Source organism: Myotis myotis, unplaced genomic scaffold (assembly GCF_014108235.1).
Source record: "Myotis myotis isolate mMyoMyo1 unplaced genomic scaffold, mMyoMyo1.p scaffold_m19_p_17, whole genome shotgun sequence".
NCBI lineage: Eukaryota > Metazoa > Chordata > Mammalia > Chiroptera > Vespertilionidae > Myotis > Myotis myotis.
This window is the reverse complement of record NW_023416321.1, coordinates 41,119,794-41,140,085: the sequence shown is the minus strand read 5'-3', so window position 1 is coordinate 41,140,085 and position 20,292 is coordinate 41,119,794. Positions and strand designations below refer to the sequence as shown.

The 20,292-nt window shown below is 40.5% G+C and overlaps 1 protein-coding gene across 5 annotated transcripts in view; it reads left to right on the top strand.

Moving 5' to 3' along the window:
• The window catches only part of MYH10 (myosin heavy chain 10), a 146,819-nt gene that overhangs the window by 9,544 nt on the left and 116,983 nt on the right, over positions 1-20,292 (top strand). The window contains exon 2 of one of the 5 annotated variants that reach the window (XM_036341558.1): positions 18,618-18,726. The exons of the other annotated variants lie outside the window; for them this stretch is intronic. The gene's annotated coding sequence lies outside the window, so the exon portion shown is untranslated. The remainder of the gene's footprint in view (positions 1-18,617; positions 18,727-20,292) is intronic. 5 annotated transcript variants of the gene reach the window in all.

Below are 20,292 nucleotides of genomic sequence, written 5' to 3'. Positions count from 1 at the left end.
TGACCCCCTCTAGCCCACCCCCGTCCCCCTGCCCACCCTATTGTCTGTGTCCATGGGTTATGCTTATATATGCATACAAGTTCTTTGGTTGATCACCTCCCACCCACCCACCCTCTCCCGCCTTCCCTCCAAGATTCCGCACTCTGTTCCATGCTTCCATGTCTCTGGATCCACTCTTTATCGGTTTATTTTGTTAATTAGATTCCACATATAAGTGAGGTCATGTGATATTTGTCTTTCTCTGACTGGCTTATTTCACTTAGCATAATACTCTCCAGGTCCCTCCATGCTGTCTCAAAGGCTAAGAGATTCTTCTTTTTTACTGCTGCATAGTATTCCATGGTATAAATGTACCACAGCTTTTTTATCCACTTGTCTATTGATGGGCACTTGGCTCTTTCCAGATCTTAGCTATTGTAAATTGTGCTGTTGTGAACATAGGGGTACATATATTCTTTCTGATTGGTATTTCGGGTTTCTTAGGATATATTCCTGGAAGTGGGATCACTGGGTCAAGTGGCAGTTTCATATTTAATTTTTTGAGGAAACTCCATATTGTTTTCCATAATGGCTGCACCAGTCTGCATTCCCACCAGCAGTGTAAGAGGGTCCCCTTTTCCCCACATCCTCGCCAGCACTTGTCATTTGTTGATTTGTTGATGGTAGCCATTCTGACAGGTGTGAGATGCTACCTCATTGTCGTTTTAATTTGCATCTCTCTGATGATCCGTGACTTTGAGCATTTTTTCATATGTCTCTTAGCCATCTGTATGTCCACTTTGGAGAAGTGGCTATTGAGGTCCTTTGCCCATTTTTTAATTGGGTTGTTTGTCTTCCTGGTTTTGCCACATTTGTAGGCTTGCCCAGATCTGTGAAGGCAGGAGAGCCTGACCACTGTGTGTCTCCACTGCTAGCACAGTTCCTTTCTCTTCTCTGTCTTGTCAAACAAATCAAAGGGGCCTGGAGTGAAGGTAATGGCCATGAAGGAGAGAGAAAACTGGAAAACTAAGAGATTGTGGCCAGATCGTAATGGTGAGCAAAGATTTGAGCTGTGGGTCAATTTCGGATGATGCCTGGGCGCAATGACTTGCGAAAGGCTCCGTGTGATGACACAACCAAAACGTTGTGGAATGGAGCCAGGCTCTTTCTGCCAGTCTTCCCTCCATTCCCCACCTTGTAGTCTGTAGGCTCCTGCCACCAGGAGAGAGAAGAGAACTAGGAAGGGGAAGATTGTGGGATAAAGAGAAGGGGTGAAAGAAAAGACATTTTATTTGTAGCCATGCTTTATAATACTTCTACAACTTTGCAAGTATCTTTTATTGTGTTTGAGTTTTCCCCACTTATCTCAGGTATAACCTGAGTGACTTTCTGAGTTTCCTTTCAAACCATGGTCCCCTTGATCTTTAAAGAAGGGAAATCTGAGTTTTTCTAAGTTTTAAGGTCACAGCAGAAGTGGGGGTCTGGGAGGATCTTGTCCACAATTTTCAAAAATTGATATTCACAGGTTTAGTTTCCTTATATTTTCTTTGTATTTAATCTCCCTGACATATAACTTCTCATCCAATATTAATTTTTTTCCCCTAGTAAAAACCATTTAAACACTGTGAATATCTCCCCTGGTACTGTTTTAGCTCACCTCGTCCGTTTTTTTCTGTAGTATTTGTATTATTTAGTTCTAAATATTTTCTAATTTCTCTTATGATTTCTTCTTTATGAACCTTTTAAAAGTATATTTTTAAAACTTCTAAATGTTGGTTTTTAAGTTATCTTTTTATTATTTATTTTTATTTTTTAAAAAATATATCTTTATGATTTCAGAGAGGAAGGAAGAGGGAGAGAGAGATAGAAACATCTATGATGAGAAAGGATCATTGATTGGCTGCCTCCTGCATGTCCCCTACTGGCAATCAAGCCTACAACCTGGGCACGTGCCCTTGACCAGAATTGAATCCGGGACCCTTCAGTCTGCAGGCCGATGCTTTATCCACTGAGCCAAACCGGCTAGGGCAGTGGTCGGCAAACCGTGGCTTGTGAGCCTCATGCGGCTCTTTGGCCCCTTTGAGTGTGGCTCTTCCACAAAATACCAAGTGCGGGCGCGCACGTACAGTGCGATTGAAACTTCGTGGCCCATGCGCAGAAGTTGGTTTTCAGCCTGGGCCAGTCTATTTTGAAGAAGCAGCGTTAGAAGGAGTGGGGGTACGTTTGCTGAGGTTGACCCCTCAGATTGAGGACGTTTTTAGCAAAGGCCAGCTTAGGTGTACCCTAATTAAGTTAATAACAATGTACCTACCTATATAGTTTAAGTTTTAAAAATTTGGCTCTCAAAAGGAATTTCAATCGTTGTACTGTTGATATTTGGCTCTGTTGACTAATGAGTTTGCCGACCACTGGGCTAGGGCTATCTTTTTATTATTTTTAAATTAATTGCATTGCAGTCAAAGAATATAGTCCATATAATACATTCTTTGTTTTTGTTGAGACTTGCTTTATATAGATATTGACAGTTCTATATGTGTTTATAAAGAAGGTATATTCTGTTATTGAAGGTCTATTCTGTATATGACTAAGATTTTTAATTGTTTAAATCTTCTATAGCCTTATTTTTGTCTGCTTGGTCTATCAATTACTGAGAAGTATCTTAAAATCTCTCAGTGTGTCTTATCAACAAGGTATACATTCCTAAATAATATAATTATATAGTTGAGTTTTGCCTGTTTGTGAATGAATCTTACATAGCCTTTTCTGCCTCTTTTTTATTATTTGTTATTATTATTATTCTTTGCTCAGCATTACCTTCTAAAGATCATCCATATTGCTTTGTGTTGGAATAATTTAGTAGTTTTCAAATTGTGGTCTATGGACTTCAGGGTTTTTCCCCAAGACGCTTTCCCAGGATCCGTGTGGTCAAAACTATTTTCATGATTATTTGCCCTTTTCACTGTTGACATTGGTAGTGATGTCAACAGTGAACAGACAATGGTAAGAAAATCCATTGACACGTTGTCATGAATTAAGATGGTGACCCCAAACTGTACCTAGTGGTCATTTTAATTCAGTTTCACTCAAGAATGTCTTTGCTAGTGCTCTCCCTCCTGGGAGCACGCCATGCCTTCCCTCTCAGGCGTGCACCTCTTCAATCCTAAGGGTGCCCATGAGACTTGCAACCAGGAGAGCTATGGACAGCCCTGCCTGGCCCCGGGCTACCCCCCAACCTGTCTCCAAGGCCCCCTTTTCTCTGACTTTCCAGAGCTGACAGCAGCCCTGCCTCCGCTCATTTTTTCCCTGTAACATTTCTGGAGACCGAAAGCAGCCCTGTCTAGGCTCTCCTGTTGCTTCTTCTACCCTAAGCCCTTCCTGGTCTCATTGTCCCCAGCTTTAATAAAATAAAAAAATAACAATAATAAAAGAAGAATGTCTTTGATAAAGCAGATAAATTATTGATTTTATTAATTCTCAGCCCTTGTGTCCATGTCTTTTGAATATTCCATATGATGAAATGGTGAGTATGTATAAAGCACTTCTGCTGCGTGTTGAACTACGGTGGTCGCCCTGAGGAAAAGCATGTCATTATTAAGTTGCAGACTACATTTGCTACTTTTAAAATAGAATACCGTTTTTATTTTATAGAGTGGCTGATAGATAAACTCTGGTTACTTCCACTTCAGTGTTTGGCAGATATTTTCTTAGAAATAAAGCGAGCCAGTCACTTCAAAGAAAAAACTGATTGTATTTGTTGCCAATGATAAAATTTGAATTTTTACATGAAAATTAAAATTTGGAGAAACTCATGTCTACCACTGTGAACTTGATATCACTACTTAACCTTTCTGTTTCGATAGACAAACGTGATTATGACATAGAGTGGTACAATGCCATCATTGAGAAGATTTGCATAATTTAGTGAACCAATGTTTTGCAAGTGATGTGTGTAGATATTACAAAATCATGCATAGGTAATAGCTTTCATTCAACATGCAAGATATAAGACATTGGATTTTAGTGAAAACAGTATGAAAAGTTCATTGATAGGGTTTCAGAAGGTACATTGCCTCTGATCTTTAAGAAATTATCACTTGTTGGGTTTGGGTATAGTATCAAAGAAGAATATCCACAATTACTTAAAAAGAGTGTAAGACTGCTTCTCCCATTCCAACTATATATCTGTGTAAGGCTGATTTTCTTCATACTTCAACCAAAACAAAATGTCACAACAGATTAAATGTAGAAACAGATATGAAAATGGGGTTTTCTATTAAGCCAGATAAGATTTGCAAAAATATAAAACTGTCAGTCTTTTTACTTTTTAGAAAACATAGTTAATTTTATAAATGTTACTTATATTAACACATATTCATTGTTATTTAAAATGAATACATGTACATTTTAAAAACTCAGTTATATAAGACAAAAGATCTTTGTACTCATTTTCTAAGAGTATAAAACGGCCCTGAAATAAAAAAGTTTGAATATTTTGTTCATTTTTGTTTGAATGTAATATTCTTTTTCAGATTTTTGACCCTTTTCTTTAATCCAAATGTTTTTGGACATTTGTTTTTTCCAGTTTGGAAACTGGAACATTATGAACATTGATTGCTTCAGTGAACAGCTTTGGACATGTACCTAGTGCACATAAGCATGCCTTTCTGTAAGGTATAGAACTAGCGGTGGGATTCCTGGACTAGAGAATATGCATATTTTTAACTCATATCTTGAGCTTTTTTAGATAATGCCTGATTTAGTCAGAGTCTAGCAGGAAACAGAAGGCCCTCAAACTAGGTATTTTGAGAGTTTACTAAGGGGACGATTTAGAAACACGTGGATAGAGTTTAGAAAACATGCTAGTTGTACAGTATCCAGCACTAGTGATGGCTGAGAGCCCTTGACACAGCTTGGTGTTTAAAAAAGCAATGGGAAAGAACTTGACCTCAACTGGGAGAGGATAGTTGTATGGAAAGGGCTTCCTGATAGGAATTGTGGCCCCTAAAGAGGGATGCCCATAACTCATGACAACTGGCAGGGAAGATCCTGGGGAATAAATTACCTGTCTTTACCTCCTCCCAGCCTCAGTCTCCTGCTAATGTCTCCCATGGGTTGAACTCAGTTTGAAGCCAGAGGAGAGAGGAGTTTGATTATATATTTTTCCGGGGGGGGGGGGGGGGGGCAGGTGCACAAAATTCGTGCACTCGGTGGGGGGGGGGGGTGTCCCTCAGCCCAGCCTGCGCCCTCACAATCTGGGAGCCCTCGGGGGATGTCTGACTGACAGACAGATTAGCCCACTTGGCCTAAGCTGGTAGTCAGACATCCTTAGCACTGCTGCAGAGGCAGGAGATGATCCTGCCACCACCACTGGGCTCGCCAGCCCTGAGCCTGGCTTCTGGCTGAGCAGCGCTTCTCCTGTGGGAGCACACTGACCACCAGAGGGCAGCTCCTGTTGAGCATCTGCCCTCTGGTGGTCAGTGCACGTCATAGCGACTGGTCGTTCCGCAGTTCTGTCAAATTGGATATGAGCCTTTAGTTATATAGGATTTTATGTTTAGATTTTTAAATTTATTTTTAGAGAGGAAGGGAGAGGGAGAAACAGAAACATTGATGTGAGAGCGAAACATCAATTGGCTGCCCCTGCACACCCCCTACGGGAGGATCAAGCCGAAACCTGGGCATGTGCCCTGACCTGGAGGTGAATCGACAACCCTGCCATTCTTCATCCGTGCACAGGATGATGTCCAGTCAACTGAGTCACACTAACCAGGGCAATGATATATATTTTTTTTAATTAATTTTTTTTAGGTCAGCCTCAGATCCATTTGGAATTGAATTTTGTAGACAGTGTAAGACTGATTTTTTTTTTTTCCAAATGGCTCCCCAAGTGACCAGTGTTGTTTACTGAAACAGTCCTATCTCACTGCTCTGAAGTGCCACCTTTATTATAAACCAGATGTTCATGAGTTTGTTGACTCCTTAGTATGTTTCATGGGTCTGTGTGCCTGTCTATGAGCCAGTAGATATTGTCTTGGTTTTTATAGTTTTATGTGTGTGCATACACACACACACCCTTATTGGAAATTTGATTGGGATTTGTTGATTCTGTAGGTCAATTTGGAGGAAAATGAGATCTTGTAGTTTAGGGGTATACCTATTTATTTATTTTTAAAATTTTTCTCTATATTTTATTTCCTTTGTAGAGACCATGTACATCTTTTGTTGAATTTATTTTTGTGTATTTGATTTTCAGGTACTATTTTAAAATGGTGTCCTAAATATTGCTTTTTAATTGTTACCATTATGTACAAATACAGTTGCTATGTTTTTTACAATTGATTTTTTTTTATTTTATTAAAGTATTACAAAGGGTATTACATATGTGTCCATTCCCCCCCCCCCCCCCGCCCTAGACAGTCCCCTAGCCTCCCCTATCCCCCAGTGTCTTATGTCCATTGGTTATGCTTATATGCATGCATACAAGTCCTTTGGTTGATCTCTTACCCCCCTACCTCCTGCCCCCCAACCCTCCCCGGCCTTCCCGCTGCAGTTTGACAATCTGTTTGAGGCAGCTCTGCCTCTGTATCTATTATTGTTCAAAAGTTTATAATGGTCTCTATTATCCATGAATGAGTGAGATCATGTGGTATTTTTCCTTCATTGACTGGCTTATTTCACTTAGCATAATGCTCTCCAGTTCCATCCATGCTGTTGCAAATGGTAAGAGTTCCTTCCTTTTTAGAGCAGCATAGTATTCCATCGTGTAAATGTACCACAGTTTTCTAATCCATTCATCTACTGATGGGCACTTAGGCTGTTTCCAGATCTTAGCTATGGTGAATTGTGCTGCTATGAACATAGAGGTGCATATATCCTTTCTGATTGGTGTTTCTGGTTTCTTGGGATATATTCCTAGAAGTGGGATCACAGGGTCAAATGGGAGTTCCATTTTCAGTTTTTTGAGGAAACTCCATACTGTCTTCCATAGTGGCTGCACCAGTCTGCATTCCCACCAGCAGTGCACAAGTGTTCCTTTTTCTCCACATCCTCTCCAGCACTTGTCGTTTGTTGATTTGTTGATGATAGCCATTCTGACAGGTGTGAGATGGTACCTCATTGTTGTTTTGATTTGCATCTCTCGGATGATTAGTGACTTTGAGCATGTTTTCATATGTCTCTTGGCTTTCTGAATGTCCTCTTTTGAAAGGTGTCTATTTAGGTCCTTTGCCTACAATTGATTTTTGTATTTTAACTTTAACCTTAGTAAGTTTAGTTATTAATTATAATAGTTCAGCTGGGTATTCTTTTGGATTTCCCATGAAAGCACTCAGTGTTGTCTGCAAATACTGACAGTTTCCTTTCCAATTCTTATATAGTTCTTTTGTCAACAAAAGTAGGTCAGAACCTATAGATAAATTTTATAAGAGTTTGAGCCAAAAAATTGAGGACCAACCCACAAGCAAAATCTCAAAGGAGTGACACTCTGGAGAACGACACTTTTGTAGTTCTTTTTTCTAGTTTAGAATCAAAGGAGAAGGCTACATGCAATCCATTAGTCATTAGTGGTAGATTAAAGAGGTGGGAGAAAGCCAGGGGGAGGTGTCTCAAGGATTGGATGAAAAACAAAGTGGAGAGATACATACTTGTTTTAAGTGGGCACAGGATAGTTAGCATTTAACTTTTACAGTATATAGAGATGGTACAGACAACAAGAAAATGAGTTTTGGGGTTGTCCTGTGAAGGTGGGTGGTTATGCCTCTGAGAGGTCTGGAAAAGATGGTGACTGATATTCCAAGGGTATGTTATCTTAGATGCACAAAAACAATGGACAGGGCTCCCTTAAGGCAAAGATTGACCTTTTATTAAGGAATCTATAACTCACAATGTGACTTTGCCTCATGACCTGCCCAGTTAGGAAATGTAAGATCAGATCATCCTATGTGGTTAGGTTACATGGTCCCTGAGCTTGTCAGGCTTGCTACAAAGCCCCTCTCCCATTCACACTTTAACTTGCTTTATTGCGCTGTCCAGGACCTTTATTCAGTAAATGTTTGTTGAATAGAAGTAGTGATTGGAGGCATCTTTATATCATTCCTATCTCAGAGGGAAAGCTTTCAGCATTTCATCATTAAGAATGATGTTTGCAATGGAATATTACTCAGCCATTAAAAAAAAAAAAGAAGGAACTCTTGCTATTTGGGACAATATGGATGGACCTAGAGGATATTATACTAAGTGAAATAAGTCAGACAGAGAAAGACAAATACCATATGATTTCACTCACATAAAGAATTAAAAAAAAAAAACTAATAGAGAATTGATGGTCACCAGATGGGAGAAGGGTTAGGGAGATAGGTGAAAAGGGTGAAAGGGATTAAAAAGTACAATTTTCTAGTTATAAAAATAGTCACAGGGATATAAAGTACAGCATAGGGAATATAGTCAATAACACTGTAATAACTGTATCAGATGGATACTAAACTTTTCAGGATGATTGCTTTGTAAGCTATATAAATGTCTAATCACTGTGTTGTATGTCTGAAACTAATATATTGCATGCCAACTGTAATTAAATATTAAATTCAAAAACTTTTTTTAAAGAATGATGTTTGCTATAGTTTTTGCTTTGAATATTTTTTTATCAGATTAAAGGGAGTTTCATTCTCCTCTTAGTTTTTATCCTGCATGTGTGATAGTGTGATTTTTCTGATTATGTTGTTACTAGAGGCCCTGTGTATGAATTCATGCATGGGTGGGGTCCAGCTGGCCCACCCCGATGGGGGCCCATTGGGCCGGGCCAGCGGGGAGGAGGGGCTGTCGGCAGTTGGCCGGCTGGTTCCGCCACCAATCAAAGTTTTGGGGGCCGATCAGAGAAGGGGTTGGACAGGGGGAGGGGCCAAGGGCGGTTGGCGGGCCAGCCCCTCCCCTGATCGGGGTGTTGGGGGCCAGTCAGGGCCGGGATTAGGCTGGTTGGCTGCTGCAACTAACCTATGCTCCACCATGCTCGCAGTGCTCGTCGTAGCCACTGGTCCATCTGGTCATTCCACCGTTCTGGTTGCAGGCTTTGATATAGAGAGATTGTTGTGGATTTTACATATAGGATGTCCCCCAAAAATGTATACACACACTTGGAATAATAAAGGCAGTGTTTATTAAAATACATTTCATTTTCAAATTTAAGCTATCAGCTATTAAAGTATATATACACTTTTTTGGGACACCCTGTATTTCTGTAAATGAGACTGACTTGAAATTTTCCTTTCTTGCAGTGTCCTTGTCCTATTTTGCTATCAAGATTATGTTGGCGTAATAAAGTGAATTGAGTAATATTTTATGTTTGTGTGTTCTCTGAAAGAGTTTGGATAGGATTGATGTTATTTTTTTTTTTTAAATAACAATATAGTTTTCTTTGTGGGAACGTTTTCTTTCATAAATGTAGAACTTTTCAGATTTTAAATTTCTTGTATCAGTTTTGATAATTTTTTCTGGGAATTTGTCTACTTCACCTAAATTTTCAAATTTATTGGCATACAGTTGTTCATAATATCCTCTTATTTCTGTAGGATTTGTAGTGATATTCACTTATTCCTGATACTAATAATTCGTTCTACCTTTTTATTTTTAAATTAGGCTCATCAGAGATTTATCAGTATTAGTCTTTTCAAAGAACAGACTTCTGACTTTGTTGGTCCTCTCTTTCCTCCCTCCCTCCCTCCCTCCCTTCCTTTCTTCCTCCTTCATCTAACCACCTTATTCTTTACCTGTCTACCTACCTTCACACATTTGGGGTGTTTTTTTTCTACAGCCATCTGCACATGATGTTTTGGTCAGTGATGGACTGTGTATATATATATATATGACAGTGGTCTCATGAGGTTATAATGGAACTGAAAATTCCTATTACCCAGTGAGATGGTAATGTGTAATGTACAATGAAGTTCACAAATACTTATCATTGAGTTACAGTTGCCTAAGTATTCAATACAGTAACATGCTGCACAGATCTGTATCCTAGGAGCTTATAGGGCAACAGAATTTGGCACCGCAAAATATTGTCTTTGGCCTAAGGGTTATTTTAGGCTAATTGTAAGAAACAGCAGACATTGGGAGAAGCTCTGAAAAACCAAGTAGAAGTTGCCTTTTGTAAAGGTAACAAATTTGTAAGGGAAATCTCCATTAGTAAGAGCGCCTCCCTCCTGTACCTGGTAGAGAGGGATGACTTTATTTCTGGAAACTCTTATCAATTCAGAAGATTTATATCGGCAGAACAACCTTACCCTATTTACTGTGTTTTTTCTTGGGTCCCCGGGGTGGAACTCGGGCCTGAGCCGGGGAGGGCTCTGTGTTTTTTCTTGATAACCTCCCATAACTGACTTGCCCCACCGCAATATTCTCTTCTCTCCCTTTCTTTCTTTCTTTCTTTCTTTCTTTCTTTCTTTCTTTCTTTCTTTCTTTCTTTCTTTCTTTCTTTCTTTCTTTCTTTCCTTTCTCTCTCTCTCTCTCTCTCTCTCTCTCTCTCTCTCTCTCTCTCTCTCATCTGAGGATCTTTTTCCATTGATTTATAGAGAGAGTGGAAGAGAGAGGGAAAGACAGAAACATCGATGTGAGAGAAACACATCTATTGGTTGCCTCCTGCATGAGCCCCAACCAGGGCCCAGGCCTAGAAGGAGCCCTTGACCAGAATTGAACCCGGGACCTTTTGGTCCGAAGGCTGACACTTGACTAGGGCTATCTATCCTCTTTTGTTTTCAGCTGAAGATGGTAATTAAGGTAGTGGCTTCAGTCATTTCGGCAAATAATTGTTTTCCTGGGTCTCTCCCATGTATTCAGGAGGTACACATATTACTAAACTTTTTTTGTTTTCTCCTTTTAATCTCTTATCGCAGGGATGTCTCAGCCACGAACCCAGTAAGAGGGAAAGTTATTTTTCCTCTTCTAGACTCTAGAGAGCAATAGACTGCACTACATAGCCTAGGTGTGGAGTAGGCTATACCACTTAGGTTTGTGTAATGCACTCTATGATGTTTGCATGAGGATGCAGTCGCCTAACAACACATTTCTCAGGTGTATCCTTCTCATTAAGTGGCCACAACGGTACTGTTAACCTAAAAATAAAGGCCAAAGTGAGAAGCAACAAGCATTTCTTTTGAGATCAAAAAAGAATAGCTATTTGGAAAGCACTGACTTAGGCATTAGCCCAAATAGAATTCCCATTAGGAGACAAAGGCAAGGGGCATTTATTAGAAAGGGACGGGGAACAGTCACACCAAAAGGCGGAAGGCATTTCTGTAGGCGCAGATAAACTAACTAGTGGCTCTAATTCTGAAAATGTTTTTTACTTTTCAGTCTGGAAGTCATCAGTCTGGTAGTCATATCAGATTTCTTGTTATCTTTGTAAACAGTTGTTGGAGATAAGTGCCGGTTATTTGCCCTATTTTAACATTCCAAAGGGTTGAGGCAGAAAACCTTCAGCTCCTCTGGGATGTAGCTGACGCCATTTTAAAGTGGCTCTGTTTATATTATACTAGGGCAGTGATGGTGAATCTATGACACGCGTGTCAGAGGTGACACACGAACTCATTTTTTTTGGTTGATTTTTCTTTGTTAAGTGGCATTTAAATATATAAAATAAATATCAAAAATATAAGTCTTTGTTTTACTATGGTTGCAAATATCAAAAAATTTCTACAGTGGGGCCTTGACTTATGAGTGTCCCAACTAACAAGTTTTTCGAGATATGAGCCGTCTCTTGGCCGATTTTTTGCTTTGAGTTGCGAGCTAAAATTCGGGTTACGAGCCAGCTTCAGATACCCCACCACTAGTTGGTGCAGCGAACGCCACAGTGAACGCCACAACATCAGCCCAGCATCACGTGTCTCACTCGTTCACTTTTTGATTTGGCATACGAGTAATTTGAGTTACGAGCTCCGTCACAGAATGAATTAAACTCATAAATCAAGGCCCCACTGTATATGTGACACGGCACCAGAGTTAAGTTAGGGCTTTTCAAAATGCTGGCACGCCGAGCTCAAAAGATTCACCATCACTGTACTAGGGGCTCAGTGCACGAATTCCTGTACCGTGAAAGGCACTGTGGGCCACAAGGCTGTGCTGGGCACAGGGGCAGGTCTCGACCCGTCCTCCGTGGCCCCTCCTACCGTGGCCCCTGGGTCCCCTGTCTGCCGGCAGGGCAGCCCTGCTCCCACTGCCGCCACTCTCACGTGCTGACCACGCTGACCCCGCTTGCACCCACTGATGGCACAGAGCAATTGGGGCCGGCACCAGCAACGGGTGTGAGCGAGGCTGTCATCATCAATGGGTGCGAGCAGTGACTGCTGCCCCAATCCCCCCTCAGGAGCAGAGGGAGGTGGAGAAGCCCTCAAGGGTGATCGGGGCCAGCAGCCACCGCTTGCACCCTCTGACGGTGCTGAGCGATTGGGACTGGCGCCGGGCACTGGCAGTGGGTGTGAGCAGTGGCTCCAGCACTGGCAGTAGGTGTGAGCGCCCTGCGGGACCGTGGCACACAGGAGCAAAGAATTTTCAGTAACCACCAGAGGCTTGCCCTGATGACAGAGACTGGCGCCCTTGGTCTGGCGCTCTCGCTCACCTGCTCCACCATCCCACCGTGGCTGATGCCCACCATGTTCCACGCTCTGCTGCCTGCTGCCGACACCCGCCATGTTCCGCGTGCACCTCCTGGTGGTCAGAACACGTCATAGTGACCGGTTGTTCGATTGTTCCGCATATTAGGGTTTTATATAGAGAGATTTTTACAATACTTTCTGTGGGTTTAATTTGTTCATTCTCATTTTTGAGATGGAGATTTAGATCTTTTTTTTTCAGCTAGTCATTTCTAATATGTACTTTAAAAGCTATACATTTCATTCTAAGGTAAAAGCTTTAGCACTATTCTACAAGTTTTAATATGTGTTTTTATTGTTCATTCAGTTCAAAATAATGAGGATGTCTTTGTTGCTTCCATGGGTTATTTAGAAGTAAATTGCTTAATTTCCAAATATAAAGGGATTTTTAGGTTTATTCCGTTATTTCTGATATAATCCCCCCTTGGTCAGAGAACATAGTTGTAGTCCTTTGAAATTTGTTAGACTTGCTGTATAGTTCATCATATGATCAGTTTGGATAAGAGGTCATCATGCCCTTGAAAAACATGTATGCTGCAGTTACTGGATGCAGTGTCTCTTGTATGTGCAATGTCGCTCAATCTTGCATGTTCTCAGATTTTTTTATCTGCTTGTTCCTTACTACCATTAAAATCTTTGCTTCTCTGTTTAGTTCTGTCAATTTTTGCTATATGCTGTTGAAGTTACGTTGTAAGATATGTACAAATGCAAATGCAAAATGTTTATATCTTTCTGGTGAATCGTCATGATTTCCATTTTTAGTAATGCAGCGTTATCTGACAGTAGTGTTAGCTTAGACCTCAGAGCACTTGAACTCCACTTACTCCTCCCTCACGAAGTTATGTGCCACTGCTGTTTAATTCTCTGTATTTTGTTTTATTTACTTATTTATTTTTAATTGATTTCAGAGAGGAAGAAAGAGGGAGAGAGAGAAAAACATCAGTGATGAAGAGAGAATCATTGATCGGCATGCCTCCTGCATGTCCCCTACTGGGGATCGAGCCCACAACCTGGTCATGTGCCCTGACCAGAATCCAACTGTGACCTTGGTTCATAGGTCAGCCACGGAGCTGCACCAGCTGGGCTAATTCTCTGTATTTTAATCCCACAAGAGGCTTATTCCTTCTTGGTTGGCATCCATTTAGGTTTATTCACTTACTTCCTATTGCTTTTTTTTTTTTTCCCTACATCTCTTAGCTTCTATCTTCCTTTTAAGAAGGGGTCTCTATTTGTCTGACAGTGTCTGTATTTCATCTTCATTTTTTAAGTTCTTTCCCCCCCTGGATTTGGAATTTCAAGCTGGCAATTATTTCCTTTCAGCCTATAAAGATGTTCTCCCTTCATCTTTTTTTGTTGTTGTTGAGAATCCAGCTTAGAGTTTTATTGCTATTTCTTTTTGAAGATAATCTCTTTTTCCCCACTGGCTATTTCTAAAATTTTCTCTTTGATTTTGGCTTTCAGCGGTTTTACTCTCATGTGCTAAGGTAAGGTTTTTTTTACATATTCTGATTGGAATTCATAGCATTTTTGAATCTGTGGCTTGATGTCTTTTGTTAGTTCTGGTAAATTCTTAGCCTTTATCTCTTCAGATATGCTTCTGCTCCATTCTCTCTTTTCTTCTTGGAATCAGATACCTCGTCTTTCAGACCTTTTCATCATGTCCCATATATCTGTCACATTTTTCTGTATTCCTGTTTTTTTCCCAGGCTTCGGTCTGGATATTTGCTTCTAATTAAAATGTCAACTAACTCTTTCTTCAGCTGTATCTCATTTGCTGTTAAGCACATCTATTGAATTCTTTATTTCAGTTATTCTGTTTTCCAAATTTAGAATTTTCATTTGAGCTTTCTTTTAATAGTTTCCAATTCTCTGTCAGAATTCTCAATCATGTCTTAATTATTTGAAAATATATATTATTATCCAAGGTAATAATACACGGCAATAAAAATAGGCTCACAGGGGATTCAGATTTTGTCTTGTATTTTACTATAGTCATAATTGTTGCCTTCCCTGCCAGTTATTGTATAGAGAAATTGTGAAGGTAATTTGAGGCTCTGGAGGACAATAAGCTCATTCTGGAACTCTTTGGGCAGGCCACGGGGGCTAGCACCTGTAGACAATCAGTGATTGCCATCCTTCCCAACGAGGTGCAGGCTGGTCTGTTTCTGGTAACTCTGAGGATGCAGCCACCAGGGCATGAGCTGAAAGCCCAGGTGTTCACCTTCCTCGTGGGTTACCCAAACTCTGCATTTTCTCCTCCCAGCCTTGCATTCTGCTGAAAGCTCTGCTCAGCTTCTTGCTTCTCAGCATTAGTTTTTGGGGTTGGGGACTTATTAGCTGCCTAAAGAAGAAAGAACACTACTTCTGTATCATCAAATATTCAGTCATTTTTCAGGTTTTCCTTATGTTTCATAAATGTTATTATAGTTGGTCTATTCATTTCATGATCCAAACAAGGTCAACGTGTATCGTAATTGGTGGTTATGTCTCTTCTAATCTATATGTCCCCCCCCCCCCTTTTTTAATTTGAAGGACGAGGTCAATTGTGCTGTAGAATTTCCCATATTTTGGATTTTATTGATTCATTCCTGTGGCGCTTCCTATAAAGTACTGATTGGTTCTAGAGGCTTGAACAGGTTCGGGTTCAGGAGGCAATAATGCCAGGGTGTCTTTCACTTTGTGATGTTGAGATTGACCAGTGAGTTAGTGATCAGTTTGGATTTTGGCAGCCCTGTTTGTGTATTGGGAGTGTCCTCGTCTGCCATTCACCTAAGGCTTTTAGTAGCCAGTGGTGAGCGCTGTCCAGATCTATTATTTTATTTGGGGCTGCAAAATGATGCCAGTGAACCACCACCACTCCTTGTGTGTTTATTGTCTCGATGGATTCTTTTTAATCTATATATACACCCTTCCTCCCACATGCACACAGAGTTTTCTAGTTTATTATTTTTTTTACAGTTTTAACCTGTTTCCCTCCAAAAGAATGATAGTAATTAATATTTATTTATCCTTTCTCTTCTCTCCATATTCATCTGTCTTCTAAATATTTTTTTAAATACATTTTATTGATTTTTTACAGAGAGGAAGGGAGAGGGATAGAGAGTTAGAAACATCGATGAGAGAGAAACATCGACTAGCTGCCTCCTGCACACCTCCTGCTGGGGATGTGCCCGCAACCAAGGTATATGCCCTTGACCAGAATTGAACCTGGGACCTTTCAGTCTGCAGGCCGACGCTCTATCCACCGAGTCAAACCGGTTTTGGCTGTCTTCTAAATATTTTTATTGGTTTTATCTATCTGCCTCTTTTTATTATTTTACACTTGTTCTATTTTTCTATAAGAAAGACACCTTCTGAGGGAAGGCCAGGAGGATGGGGGAGGGGCCAGAGATCAACCAAAGGACTCATATGCATGTATATAAGCATAACCAATAGACACAGACAGTAGGAGGGTGAGGTTGGGAGCAGGTGGGGAGAGGTCTATGGGCAAAAAAGGAGACATGTAATACTTTCTGGGTTCATGCCTCTCACCTTCCAGGGTACAACTATATAGGTAGGTACATTGTTATTAACTTAATTAACAATAAAGAATTTAAATTAAAATAATAATAAATAAAAATTAATGGAAAGAAAGAAAGACACCCTCTGAGAATGTGTCCATTCTATCACTTGATTTCCTGATATCCATTCGGCCCTTTTTTCTCCACTGTGAATTTTAACTTTTTTAAATTTCAGATTATTCCTTACAGTTCTTCCTTGCTTTAGTCACCTCTTTTTTCCTTATGCATTTCTGTTCCGGTATGTAGAATCCATATTATATTAAATTTGGTTGCAGCTATAACACTGTTTCCTAAAGTTTCCTTTTAGCCGAGTTTGTAGATAATTTCCACAGGTAATTTCTTTCTCTGAATCCTCTGGGTAATGATCTCCTTATTACATAGGGTTGTTTGTTTGTTTTCTCTTAAACACACCGGAATTTTACCTAGGTGCGATGTTTGATGTGGTGTGAGAGAATTGTTCTTCCTTTCTTTTCTGTGGATGGTTTCTTCTGAGAGCTGCAGCTGGGGTGTAGGTTGTACAGTGCTCCCAGGTCAGTTCCCCTTTCCTGACTCCTCTCCACTTAATATCTTGTGTATGTCTTCAAAAAAAATTTTTTTAAACAATTTCATTGACATGCCGCTGCCTCTTTTCCTGGCTCTCCAATACTCTGAGCTATGAAATAATGTGTACACTGTCCCTGCTTTCTTAAACAGAGGCCTGACACTGAAGGATGAGTGGAATTTCCCAGTACTAGACAAGAGGTGCACATTCCTGGCAGAGTAACCAGCATATATTGAGGCCTAGAGGCATAGAGCAGCATAGCCTGTTTGAAAATTGCCAACTATTTTCTGCAAATATTTTTGTATTTCTCTTATGTACATAATGTTACTTGGTGTCTTAAAGGCCACGCACACTTACCCCTCAAGCCTTTGCATTTCTTCAGGTTTTTCTCATGGCTTTAGCAATTCAGTATTTCCAACTGCTCCCTAGGCCAGTCAGTGGTTGGCAAACTTATTAGTCAACAGAGCAAAATATCAACAGTACAATGATTGAAATTTCTTTTGAGAGCCAAATTTTTTAAACATAAACTATATAGGTAGGTACGTTGTTGTTAACTTAATTAGGGTACCCCTAAGCTGGCCTTTGCTAAAAACGTCCTCAATCTGATTGAGGTACATTCGCTGAGGTCGACCCCTTCCAACTCTCCCATCCACACTCGTCTTATATACTTGTTTCGTCTACCTCCTTTCGTTTATCCTCTCTATATGTTCACCCCCCACTTCTTCGAACGCCACTACTTCAAAATAGACTCGCCCAGGCTGAAAACCGACTTCTGCGCATGGGCCACGAAGTTTCAATCGCACTGTACGTGCGGCACGTGGTATTTTGTGGAAGAGCCACACTCAAGGGGCCAAAGAGCCGCATGTGGCTCGCGAGCCACGGTTTGCTGACCACTGCCCTAGGCAATCTACCCTATTGTAATGAATCCCCTTTTAACAAACTGCAATCTCAAAAATGTTAAAAGGGGATTCATTATTTTTCCCACAAATCAAATCATTTTTCTTGTCCAACAGTAACCTTTCCAGTCTCTCAAGCTTGGAGTCTTTAACTTGTATCATAAGTGGTTTTCCTCTATTCTGAGTTACTGAGTACATTGCCTTTCCATTCAGCTTTCCCTGTGACTCATCCCCTCTCCATTTTTGTATTGCCTTTCTCTCATCTCGGCTGTTATCGGGCCAGGACTGTTCAGCAGGCTCCATTTCCTGCTTCTCACCTCTTCCCCCTTCGCTCTATTTCCCACATGGCTGCCAGGTTTATACATTTTCAAAAATCCTTTTTTCTTTCCATCACTCATCTCTGCTAAATTTCTGATACCTAATCATCTATAGAGGACAACATCTAAATTGTCCAGTTTGACTTTCTGGGTTCATGCCTCTCACCTTCCAGGGTACAAACAATATGTAGCTAGACTGGACTTCTCACTCTGCCTTGGGTATATCCCCCCCACCTAGTTTTATGCTCTTAATATTTTAATAGGGACTCCTTTATCCCCCACTTTTGACCTAAAAGAACATCAAAGACCACTAGGTTTGATTTTGTGTTCCTAGTGTTACAGTTTCTGACAGGATGGCCCTGACTTTTAGTGCCTGGGGCTAGTGTGTTCCACCTCAGTAGAGTTTCTCTACTATTTATAATGTCTCTAAATCTTTCTCTTTCTCTGTGCCACTCTCTTTTTTTTTAGTGCCATATATTGTCTTGTTTATTTAATGAATATTTATTGTCATCATGTCTAGAGTGTAAGCATCATGAAGTTGCTTAATACCTTGTGTATGTCTTTAAAAAAAATTTTTTTAAACACACCTTTATTTGACGTTAGGGAGAGGAAGGGAGAGAAACATCGATTCAGTGTTCTACTTTATGCATTCAGTGGTTGATTCTTGTATGCACCCTGACCAGGGATTGAACCCACCATCTTGATGCATCAGACAACTCTCCAACCGAGCTCCCTCGCCAGGGCCTGTGTACGTCCTTAAATACTTCGGTGGAGTTTAATTTAAACTTTAAGGTATCAAAGAAATTATTTTAACATATCGCCCTCTTACCGAGTGCCTTAGGGAAGGACAAAAGTGATAGAGTATCAGTTCAGTTATCACTTATGCAGGAGCCCAACATTTGAGCTAATTTTCTAGATGTAAGTTACCTCTTTAAGCACTTTAATTTAATGTTTCCACTTAAATATTTATTACTGCCCTTTGGTAAGCACAGAACACTGATGACTATTTAACCTTGTTTTTTGATGACTTACTCATATTTGTGAGACTTACTCATTTTTTTTTTAATCCTAGTCCTCAGAAACACATGGTAGACACATGTTGGAATTATTTCTTTATTTTTAATTTTTAAAAAATTTTTATTGATTTCAGAGAGGATGAGAGAGGGAGAGAGATAGAAACATCAATGATGAGAGAGAATCATTGATCAGTTACCTCCTACACGCCCCCCACTGGGAATCCAGCCCACATCTGCAGTCTGGGCATGTGCCCTGACTGGGAATCGAACTGGTGACCTCCTGGTTTGTTAGTTGATGTTCAACCACTGAGCCAAGCAAATTATTTCTGATTAAAAATGTCATTGTTATGATTTGTTACCATGTCATATATATAGAATGTATGTTTCTGGGAGGTTTTTTGTTTTGTTTGTTTGTTGCCAGTCTAATTATTTGCCTCTTATAAAAGTAAAATAAATCATCTGTAGCTTCATGATAGACTATTATCTAATTTTGAATGAAAAAAATGAGGTTATATATTTTAAAATGCATTAAGATGTATAATTATGATTTGTTAACTTTATATAAATAAAACTCAATAACAAAATATTTGGATCACCTCTCCTCAGCTTTTGTTTTTATTCTCTCTCAATGCCTTTTTGTCATATGGGTGGCAGAGAGGCTGGGCTAGCTAGATGAGAGACTTGATTTGGGAGAAACAGCCAAGTTGATGGTGTGAGAAGCCCAAGAGTTAGCCAAGGTTGTCTGAGCTGTGTGCTCTACTCTGAGCCAGCAGTCTGGGGACCTAAGTGATCAGCAAGGGAGGGCAAGTGCTCTGGCTCCGGCTATAAGGCAGACAGCCCAGATCAGCGACCTTAGGCAGGGTCTTTCTGCCTTTTGGCCCCCCCTGTACCCCTGAGCCAGGTGAGGAAGGGCATTCCGCGTTAGAGCCTACCATTGTGAGTTTCAGAAAGAGAACAGCTACAGAGATAGTTCTGACCACTTAACCTTTTCTGGCAGGATTTCCTTCTCTTGTTTTAGCGCTAGTAACTGCAGTATTCAAAACAGAGTAGTCTCTAGAGTGCCTTCTGGTGGCAACTGCCAAGGGTTTCAGCCCTTCCCAACACAGCTGCTGGTTAGACGCTCCCTTAGGCTCCCTGGGGAGCTGAACACGTCAGTTCTCAGCCGCCTGTCGTGTCCTCTCGCCTTTGGATTTGGTCTGCCCGAGTCACCTTAAATAAAAGGTCTGCTTCATAGTGTGACTGAGCGTCCTTTCCAAATACCTCAGTCCCTCAGAGGCTTGGAGCATTTGGCAGCAATCCTAACTGCTCTTGCTTTTCTCTAATTCCCAGGATCAGTTTTGTA